This window comes from Rhincodon typus, chromosome 8 (genome assembly GCF_021869965.1).
Source record: "Rhincodon typus isolate 14 chromosome 8, sRhiTyp1.1, whole genome shotgun sequence".
In the NCBI taxonomy this organism is placed as follows: Eukaryota; Metazoa; Chordata; class Chondrichthyes; order Orectolobiformes; family Rhincodontidae; genus Rhincodon; species Rhincodon typus.
In genome coordinates, this window is record NC_063339.1 from 22,960,644 (window position 1) to 22,970,417 (window position 9,774).

Sequence of the window (9,774 nt, forward strand, 5' to 3'; positions counted from 1 at the left end):
TTCAACATTAAAATGATGATCAAAGCTGCATGTTATATTCTTGAGAACATTAACTTTGTGTTCTGTACTAACTCTACCAAAAGTAAACTGCAAATGCTTAACATTCAAAATGAAAACAAATACTGGAAATACATTTACTAATAACTATCGGCTACTGAAACGAAAAACTACTTGATAAACACTTAATGGAGCTACTGACATCTTTAGTAATACCTAACCTCATTGAAGTGTCAACGCACTTAATGAGTTTCAGCACCCAATCATTAGCGTTACTTGTTTCTCAGAATGTTTCCTCCTGCGGCAACAGAGACCGGCAGCGATTAAAATGGAAAGTTCTGGATATGGACGTGAACGGTTAGTGCACAATCTAAATACCCAATTCTCTGCTTGTTGGTCTCAGAATGTAGAATTAATATTACTGTTGAAAATACACACTTGCCAACATTTGCCTAAACAAAATAATCTCAGAAATAGAGGAAAAAATTTGAAAAACACAAGGGAGGGTATTTAGTCCCTTGCATCTCTCCTGCTAAGAGTTATCCAGATTATCCCACCTTCCAGTTATTGCCTTGGTGATTACAGACTTAAGTGCACATCCATTTTTTAAAAATACAGTGAGGGGTTCTGTTTTCACTGCTATTTCAGACAATGAGTTCCATGCACTCAACACACTTTGCTTGAAAAACATTCATCAGCTCCCCTCTCATCTCTTTACCAGTTACTGTGAACATATGCCCCAATAATTGACCACTCTGCTAATGGGAATAATTCTTTCCAATCAACCCTAGCTAGATCCTTATAATTTTATGCACCTCAATCAAGTGTCTTATCAGTATTCTCTGTACCAAAGAAAACAAAATCCTGCCTAACCAATCGTTCCTTGGAATTAAAATTTTCCATTCCTGACAACATCTTTGTAAATCTCTTTTGTAACCTCGAATGTGACCACATCCTTTGCAGGAACTAAAACTGTACTCAGAACTCTAATTTGTGTTTTATGCAGCTGTAGCATAGCCTTCCCACTCAGATAACTCCAGGTCTCAGCCAATAAAGCAAATTATCCAAATATTTTCTTGACCTACAGTGTATCTATCAGTACCCCTACCTTCAGGAATCTGTGGACTTACACAGTGGATGCCATTTCCCTAGTTCTACACTCATCCCTAGAACATATGGATAACAACGACACCTATGTCAGGCCCCTACTCATCAACTACAGCTCTACCTTCAACATCATAATCTCCATCAGACTGGTCTCAAAACTCCGAGACCGAGGTCTCAGCTCCACCTTCTGCAACTGGATCCTCAGCTTTCTGGCCCACAGACTGCAAGCATTGAAGATAGACAACAGCACCTCCTCCATGATAATCCTCAACAATGGCACCATGCAAGGATGCATACTCAGCCCCCTACCGTACTCCCTGTACACCCACGACTATGTAGCCAAATTCCACACAAACGCCATCTACAAGTTTATGGACGACATCACTGTTGTAGGCCGGATTTCAAAGAATAATAAGTCAGAATACAGGAAGGAGATAGCATGGCTTGGTGTCGTGGTGCAATGATAACAATCCCTCTCTCAATATCAGCAAAACAAAAGAACTGATCATTGACATCTGGAAGAAAGGAAGAGGACACATCCTTATCTACATTGACAGAGCTGAGGTGGAGAGGGTCAACAGTATAAAGTTCCTAAGAGTGACAATAACAAATCTGTCCTGGTCTTCTCATGTCGATGCGATGGTCAAGAAGGCACAACAGCGCCTCTTCTTCCACAAGCATCTTGGGAAATGTGGCATGTCCATAAGTACCCTCACCAACTTTTACAGATGCACCATAGAATCATACTATCTGGGTGCATCACAGATTGGTATGACAACTGCTGTGCCCAGGACAGTAAGAAACTACAGAAAGCTGTGTGCACAGCCCAGACCATTACAGAAGCCAACCTTCCATCCATAGACTCAATTTACACTTTTCATTGCCAGCATCATCAAAGACCCCTCCCTCCCCGGTTATACTCTCTTCCAATTTCTTCCATCAAGCAGATGATACAGAAGCTTGAACACGTGCACCAACAGGTTCAAGAACAGCTTCTTCCCTGTTGTTATTAGGCTGATGAATGGACCTCTCTAATTTCAAATCTAATGTTGATCTTACTTTGTGCACCTCCTGTGCAGCTGTAACTTTATATGTCTCACTCTGTCTCAGCACCCTATGATCGGTATGTCCTTGTTTGTTATGATCTGCCTATACTGCTCACAAAACAAAACTTTTCACTGTACTTAGGTACATGAGACAACAATAAATCAAAACAAATCTTTGCTCCCTCTGTTCATGTATACTTTTTTGAAATACTCATGTCAATTTCTTTTCTTCCTACCATCTCTTAGATTTCTTCTAATTTCTGCTATAACACATGTTTTGATAACGCGAATTGGTTGTAATGCAATTGATGAATAGTGGACACTGTTTGGATAACGCAAACTTGCTGCTGTACTGGTACAGTAATTTTCTATACTGATTTCCCTATAACGCAACTTTCTATGGCAATTTTCTATAGCGCGAGGTCATGCAAGAACACAACTATCGCATTATAGGAGAACTACCTGTATCTTAAATTTGTCTTATGAAGCTGGACTCTTAGCCACTGAAAACAATTCTCTTCATTTACACTATCAAGGATCCTTACAACTTTTCTTAAACAAAGGTACAACATTAGCCACCCTTCAGTCATCAGGCACCTCACCTGTAGTTATAGGTGATACAAATATTTCTGCAAGGGTTCTCGTAATTTCCTCCTTTACTTCCCACAATGTTCTGAGATACATTAGAGTAGGTCCTGGAGATTTATCCACCTTTATATTCTCTAAAGATCCTGAACCTCCTCCTTCTGTAATGTGAACTGTTTTTAAAACATCAAAGTTTATTTCTCTGCTCCCAATGCTCTTTGGGAGGATTTAAACTAATTCAACAGGGGGATGGGAACCTGAATTGTAGCTCCAGTATACATGAGGTTGAGAGTAGTGAGGTCATAAATAAGGTTTCAAGGTCACAGGAGTGTACCGGCAGGCAGGAAGGTGGTTTGAAGTGTGTCTACTTCAATGCCAGGAGCATCCGGAATAAGGTGGGTGATCTTGCAGCATGGGTTGGTACCTGGGACTTCGATGTTGTGGCCATTTCGGAGACATGGATAGAGCAGGGACAGGAATGGTTGTTGCAGGTTCCGGGGTTTAGATGTTTCAGTAAGATCAGGGAAGGTGGTAAAAGAGGGGGAGGTGTGGCATTGTTAGTCAAGGACAGTATTACGATGGCAGAAAGGACGTTTGATGACAACTCGTCTACTGAGGTAGTATGGGCTGAGGTTAGAACCAGGAAAGGAGAGGTCACCCTGTTGGGAGTTTTCTATAGGCCTCCGAAAAGTTCCAGAGATGTAGAGGAAAAGATTGCAAAGATGATTCTGGATAGGAGCGAAAGTAACAGGGTAGTTGTTATGGGGGAATTTAACTTTCCAAATATTGACTGGAAACGCTATAGTTCGAGTACTTCAGATGGGTCAGTTTTTGTCCAATGTGTGCAGGAGGATTTCCTGACACAGTATGTAGATAGGCCAACAAGAGGCGAGGCCACATTGGATTTGGTACTGGGTAATGAACCAGGCCAGGTGTTAGATTTGGAGGTAGGTGAGCACTTTGGTGATAGTGACCACAATTCGGTTACGTTTACTTTAGTGATGGAAAGGGATCGGTATATACCGCATGGCAAGAGTTATAACTGGGGGAAAGGCAATTATGAGGCGATCAGGCAAGATTTAGGATGCATAGGATGGAGAAGGAAACTGCAGGGGCTGGGCACAATTGAAATGTGGAGCTTGTTCAAGGAACAGCTACTGCGTGTCCTTGAGAAGTATGTATCTGTCAGGCAGGGAGGAAGTGGTCGAGCGAGGGAACCGTGGTTTACTAAAGAAGTTGAATCTCTTGTCAAGAGGAAGAAGGAGGCTTATGTAGAGATGAGGCGTGAAGGCTCAGTTAGGGCGCTTGAGAGTTACAAGTTAGCCAGGAAGGACCTAGAGAGAGAGCTAAGAAGAGCCAGGAGGGGACATGAGAAGTCTTTAGCAGGTAGGATCAAGGAAAACCCTAAAGCTTTCTATAGGTATGTCAGGAATAAAAGAATGACAAGAGTAAGATTGGGGCCGGTCAAGGACAGTAGTGGGAAGTTGTGCGTGGAGTCCGAAGAGATAGGAGAGGTGCTAAATGAATATTTTTCGTCAGTATTCACACAGGAAAAAGACAATGTAGTCGAGGAGAATACTGAGATACAGTCTATTAGACTAGACGGGATTGAGGTTCATAAGGAGAAGGTGTTAGCAATTCTGGAAGGTGTGAAAATAGATAAGTCCCCTGGGCCGGATGGGATTTATCCTAGGATTCTCTGGGAAGCTAGAGAGGAGATTGCAGAGCCTTTGGCTTTGATCTTTATGTCGTCATTGTCTTCAGGAATAGTGCCAGAAGACTGGAGACTAGCAAATGTTGTCCCCTTGTTCAAGAAGGGGAGTAGAGACAACCTTGGTAATTATAGACCAGTGAGCCTTACTTCAGTTGTGGGTAAAGTGTTGGAAAGGATTATAAGAGATAGGATTTATAATCATCTAGAAAGGAATAATTTGATTAGGGATAGTCAACACGGTTTTGTGAAGGGTAGGTCGTGCCTCACAAACCTTATTGAGTTCTTCGAGAAGGTGACCAAACAGGTGAATGAGGGTAAAGCGGTTGATGTGGTGTATTTGGATTTCAGTAAAGCGTTTGATAAGGTTCCCCATGGTAGGCTATTGCAGAAAATACGGAGGCGTGGGATTGAGGGTGATTTTGCGGTTTGGATCAGAAATTGGCTAGCTATAAGAAGACAGAGGGTGGTGGTTGATGGGAAATGTTCATCCTGGAGTTCAGTTACTAGTGGTGTACCTCAAGGATCTGTTTTGGGGCCACTGCTGTTTGTCATTTTTATAAATGACCTGGATGAGGGCGTAGAAGGATGGGTTAGTAAATTTGCGGATGACACCAAAGTTGGTGGAGTTGTGGATAGTGCGGAAGGATGTTACAGGTTACAGAGGGACATAGATAAGCTGCAGAGCTGGGCTGAGAGGTGGCAAATGGAGTTTAATGCGGAAAAGTGTGAGGTGATTCACTTTAGAAGGAGTAACAGGAATACAGAGTACTGGGCTAATGGTAAGATTCTTGGTAGTGTGGATGAGCAGAAAGATCTCGGTGTCCATGTGCATAGATCACTGAAAGTTGCCACCCAGGTTGATAGCGTTGTTAAGAAGGCGTACAGTATGTTAGGTTTTATTGGTAGAGGGATTGAGTTTCGGAGCCATGAGGTCATGTTGCAGCTGTACAAAATTCTGGTGCGGCCGCACTTGGAGTATTGCGTACAGTTCTGGTCACCGCATTATAGGAAGGATGTGGAAGCATTGGAAAGGGTGCAGAGGAGACTTACCAGGATGTTGCCTGGTATGGAGGGAAGGTCTTATGAGGAAAGGCTGAGGGTCTTGAGGCTGTTTTCGTTAGAGAGAAGAAGGTTAAGAGGTGACTTGATAGAGACATACAAGATCATCAGAGGATTAGATAGGGTGGACAGTGGGAGCCTTTTTCCTCGGATGGTGATGGCTAGCACAAGGGGACATAGCTTTAAATTGAGGGGTGATAGATATAGGACAGATGTCAGAGGTAGGTTCTTTACTCAGAGAGTAGTAAGGGCATGGAACGCCCTGCCTGCAAAAATAGTAGACTCGCCCACTTTAAGGGCATTTAAATGGTCATTGGATAAACATATGGATGATAATGGAATAGTTTAGGTTAGATGGGCTTCAGATTGGCTTCACAGGTCGGCGCAACATCGAGGGCCGAAGGGCCTGTACTGCGCTGTAGTGTTCTATGTTCTATGCATTCTCTAGACTCCATTTCTTTCTCCACAGGAGAAACAGATGCGAAATATTCATTTAGTATCTCTCCCAAAACCTTGGATTCAACACTAAGAGGACCTCCTTGATCATTAAAAGGCCCCACCCTCTCTCTAGTTACCCTCTTGCTTTTAATGTATTTGTAGAATCTTTCGGATGATCCTTAACCTTATCTGCCAATGCTATCTCATATCCCTTCTTTGCCTTCCTGATTTCTCTCTTAAGAATGTCCCTACACTCTTTATATTGATTAAGGGTTTCAATTGAACAAATTCTTTTTTATTCTTGACTAGAACTGCAATATCTTTATTCATCCATTGTTCCTTAATCTTACCAGCCTTACCCTTCACTCTAACAGGAGCAAAATGCCTCTGAACTCTCATCATCACACTCTTGAAAGTCTCCCACTTGTCAGACATCCTTTTACCTGCGGACAGTCTACTCAAATCAACTGTTGAAAGTTCTTGTCTCATATCATTAAGATTTGCCTTACTTCAATTAAAAATTAAATCTACAATAATGAGTAAGGTGATGGTTTTTTTACGTAGGTTTTACTGATATCTGTCTCTTGATTTTTTTAAAATGTAAAACATAGGTACTAAGTTATCCTGGAGCAGTGTTTTTACAGTAGTAAGACTGTACTATTTTTCTGGGTCTGTAGACTGTTAAAGTACAGAGATGGGGCTAGTGGGACCCGAAGAGATAGTGAGAAAAGAGACAAGTCTGAGGCTGGTACAGTTGAGAAAAAGAGCAAGTCAAATAGTCAAGGGAAGCAAGAGCAAGGCAGAGAGCCAGGTAGGACCGATAAATTAAACTGCATTTGTTTCAAGGCAAGAGGCCTAACATGTGAGGGAGGTGAACTCAGGGCATGGTTGACAACATGGGACTAGGATATCATAGCTATCACAGAAACATGGCTCAGGGATGGACAGGACTGGCAGCTTATTGCAGATACCATAGGAAGGAAAATTAACTCGAAGCTTGGACACAGAGGGTCATGGTAGAGGGTTGCTTTTCAGACTCGAGGTCTGTGATCAGCGGTGTACTGCAAGAATTGGTGCTGGGTCCACTGCTTTTCATCATTTATATAAATGATTTGGATGTGAATATAGGAGGTATAGCTAATAAGTTTGCAGATGACACCAAAATTGGTGGTGTAGTGGACAGTAAAGAAGGTTATCTCAGAGTACAACAGGACCTTGATTGGGCCGCAAAGTGCAGGCTGAGTTTAATTTAGATAAATGTGAGGTGCTGCATTTTGGAAAGGCAAACCAGGGCAGGACTTATACACTTAATGTTAGGGTCCTGAGGAGTGTTGCTGAATAAAGAGATCTTGGAGTGCAGGTTCATAGATCCTTGAAAGTAGAGTCACAGATGTACAGGGTAGTGAAAAGGTGTTTAGTACGCTTGCCTTTATTGGTCAGTGCTGACATTTTAGGAGTTAGGACGTTATGTTGCGGCTATACAGGACATTGGTTAAGCCACTTTTGGAATACTGCATTCAATTCTGGTCTCCCTGTTATAGGAAAGATGTTGTTAAACTTGAAAGGGTTCAGAAACGATTTACAAGGATGTTGCCAGGAAAATTTGAACTACAGGGAGAGGCTGAATAGACTGGGGCTATTTTCCCTGGAGCGTTGGAGGCTGAGGGGTGACCTTATAAAAGTTTATAAAATCATGACGGGCATGGATAAGGTCAATAGCCAAAGTTGTTTCCCAGGATAGGAGAGTACCAAACTAGAGCATATGGGTTTAAGGTGAGAGGGGAAAGATTTAAAAAGGACATAAGGGGCAACGTTTTTATCTAGAGGGTAGCGCGTGTATGGAATAAGCTGTCAGAGGGAGTAGAGGAGGCTGGTACAATTATAACATTTAAAAGGCATCTGGTTGTGTACATGAATAGGAAGGGTTTAGAGGGATATGAGGTTAAATGCCAGCAAATGGGACTGGATTAATTTAGGATATCTGGTTGACATGGACAAGTTGGACAGAAGGGTATGTTTTCACGCTGTACATCTCTATGACTCTATTTGTTTATGTTTTGATAAAATCGTAATTTGCATGATCAACAGGCAAGCTACTATACAGTGAAACAAAGTTGTAACTGCATTCATTTACTCATATGTTTATTTGTTTTTGATTGCATATTCCATTTTCCAAATTCCATATTCTGTAGTTTCCCATCAAATGCCACTTTGATTTAATCATTCATGAGTGATATAAAGCTGCAATAGCTAATCTCGGATCTCTGGAGATGAGATACATATTACCATCAAGAAATACAGTTGTTCTGTTACTGACAGAATTCTGTTTCATTGCATCAAACAGTTCAGCTTAATCTGATCTAATTAATTATTGTAAATGGGATGTGCATTTAGAATCCAAATTTGAGAGAAAATATCAAGGAAGGAAGGAAGGAAACCTTAACTCCTTACATGAAAGTAAAAACAGGTGCCTCCAAAAACCAAAAGTACTTATCCCATGATAAAATTAAGCTAAGCAGTTTTTCTTTCCCCTCAGAAACAGCATTTGAAAACATACATTGATTCCTTGCAGACAATGTTTTCCAAGATTCAGTACTGAGACCACAGGTTTTTTTTGATATGTATCTTGGATATTGCAACACAAAGTAAAATTACAAAATTTGCCATTACAAAATACCAAACTTACACATGTAGGAGAGAATGAGGATGTTATCAATTTTCTGCAACGGGACATATGCATTATATTAGGTCTCTCATGATGTGGAGGTGCTGGAGTTGGACTGGGATAGATAAGGTCAAAAGTCACATGACACCAGGTTATAGTCCAACAGGTTAATTGAAATCGCAAGCTTTCAAAGCGCTGCCCCTTTAAGTGAAGTGACAAAAGCTTGTGATTTCAAATAAACCTGTTGGACTATAACCTGGTGTCGTGTGACTTCTGAATTACGTCTCTTAGTCAGCACATCTTTAAGAGACATGCTCATGATATCATCACTGTATACTGCATGTGACCCGAGGATACAAATGTCTTAGACACTCTCTCACTTTGGATACTAAAAGATAGCACTATTGAAAGGATGCTACTTTGAATAGCTTAATACTAGACCAGATGCTGATGTCCCTGTGTATATTAATGAACTGCAATTAGAATCCGTTGGATATTCAGTCCATATTATTCCCACCTACTTTCTCACATCACAAAAGATAACATAAGCATTGCCACATTAGTTAAGCAACCCAAAGGAGGCAAAACCCACATCAACATACACAGATTGGCTGGCGAAATAGTTAGATACATGTTGGATGGAATTTAATACAGAGATGTATGAAGGGATACATTTTGGAAAAAGGGATAGGGCAGGCAAAACGACAGCTCTAAAAAGTGTATAGTGATGGAGTAGCAGGTATTGATCTTTGAAGGTGGCAGGGCATGTTAAGAAAGCCAGTAACAAAACATTTGGAACCATAAAGTTTCATGCATAGAGATACTGAGTACAAAAGCAGGGATGTCATTCTGATCTTGAACTGGTCGGGCTACAAGTAGAGTCTTTCATCCAGTTCCACCAGCACACTTGAGGGTCGTTGAAAGAGTCTAAGATGATTTACCAAAATGGTTCCAGGGATGAGGCATTTTTCCTCCAAGGTTTGGAGAAGTTAATGGTGCTCTCTTTGGAACAAAGTGATTTAGGGGAAACTGATATAGGTAGCAGTAGCAGTAGCAGTGGGGTCATTCTCCCACCTTTCAGGACCAACGGCAGCAATGTTGTTCTCCTGGTGTTGCGGGCTGGTAGCAACAGCAGCGATGTCATTCTCCCACCATTCAGGGCC

The 9,774-nt window shown here is 41.5% G+C and overlaps 1 protein-coding gene across 1 annotated transcript in view; it reads right to left on the minus strand.

The window, feature by feature from the left end:
* Positions 1-9,774, minus strand: part of ppp4r4 (protein phosphatase 4, regulatory subunit 4) — a 202,618-nt gene that overhangs the window by 105,326 nt on the left and 87,518 nt on the right. The gene's annotated exons all lie outside the window — the stretch shown is intronic.